Source organism: Chrysochloris asiatica, unplaced genomic scaffold (assembly GCF_000296735.1).
Source record: "Chrysochloris asiatica unplaced genomic scaffold, ChrAsi1.0 scaffold00012, whole genome shotgun sequence".
NCBI lineage: Eukaryota > Metazoa > Chordata > Mammalia > Afrosoricida > Chrysochloridae > Chrysochloris > Chrysochloris asiatica.
Genome location: NW_006408530.1, coordinates 31,296,985 through 31,298,598, shown reverse-complemented (window position 1 = coordinate 31,298,598; position 1,614 = coordinate 31,296,985).

Below are 1,614 nucleotides of genomic sequence, written 5' to 3'. Positions count from 1 at the left end.
CGGAACCACTGGTAGTTTCGAACTGCTGACCTTGAGATTAGCAGCTGGACTGGTAACCACTGCACTACCAGAGTTCCTTACTGTTACTGATTACCTGGGAAAATCAGCTAAGTATTTAATGCCAATGATCAATACCTCTGCTTACAATGCAGTCTCAGCCTTTCCTCCCTCTACCCCGCCCCTTGGCCATTTTCACCCAACTTTTTTTCACTTGATTTTTCAGTTAAGTCATTCGTTTTTAGCCGCCTTTGCAGGTGCCTCTTTCTCAGTGTATCCCCTGACTCTTCTGGTCTGGAAGCAGGGCCCTCTTTACCCCTAAAGGAACTCCGTTAGGGTGCCCGGGTCACTCCTTTGGCTTCTGTAAACGTGGGGGCGCTGAGGTTTTGCGCCAACTTGATTGAGTCTGGATTCTCAGTAGTTTGACAGGTAAGAGGTAGTAGGCCCCTTGATGTGATCAGCCCTGATCTAATTATCCTGTGCTGTAAATCCTTACTTTTATGATGTTAATTTTTACAATAAACTAGCAAGACCATAGAAGAAACCATGCATTTGATTTATGGTGTTGGCAAAGAATATTGAATGTACTGTGGACTGCCAGAAGAACAAACAAACCTACCTGGAAGAAGTGCAGCCAGAATGCTTCTTTGAAGAAGGGGAGGACAGGAGAGAACACTTAGAAGAATTAACTGGAGAACATGGCATACGAATATCTCTTATATCTGTGCACTTACTTTCTAAGTTGCTTAACCTGTCTGTTTCATATTATTATCTAGGGGATAATAATAAAACCTGCTAATTGGGTTGGTGTTAGAATCATTAAATGAGATAATGCATGCGCCAGACTGCAAAGCCGTTTGAACTGCTAAGCGGTGGTTCAAGCTTACCAGCTGCTCCTCAGGCAGCACTTAAGAACAACAAATGTTAAAGAAAAAAAAGCTAATTTCCTCTTGAAAACATTGCTTCCATGGAATAAAGGCCAAATTCTCCACAGCATCTCTGTCCAGTGTTGTCATTCACATGCCTCCCATGCTTTCTCTGGTTTTGCAGCGTGCTTGCAAACATTTATAGCCAATTCACCACCACTGTCTTGCTTTCAAATTTTAACATCTTTCAAGGCTGAATTCCAGAGCTATCTTTGAGATAAATGAAGCCTTTCTAGATGTTGTCAGTTAGGGAGAATTCGTTTACATTAACAGGGCCACAATGCTGGTAGCTCTCCTTAGTAGAGGCATCCTCCCTTCCTCAGATTCAAACGTGTGTCAAGTATAGGACTGGAACAAGGCTTACATTTTCAGGTTCATGGAGCTCTGTCACATAGATGTTGTTGTTGTTTATATACTTTATATATAGGACCTGGCATAATCTAGCTCCTCAACATGGAGTTAATGATATTATACCAGGGATAACTACATCTCAATTGCCAACCCACTGAGAATCTTGGTCTAGTCAAGTAGACACAAAACCCTAGTGGTCACAATGGATTCTGTTACATAAACATTTTTTTTTTATTTTTTATTTAAGGTTTTTATTGTGGATTGAGTGAAAGTTTACAGGGCACATCATCAGTTTCACATTCAACAATTCATATAACTTGTTTCATTACATTTATTATAA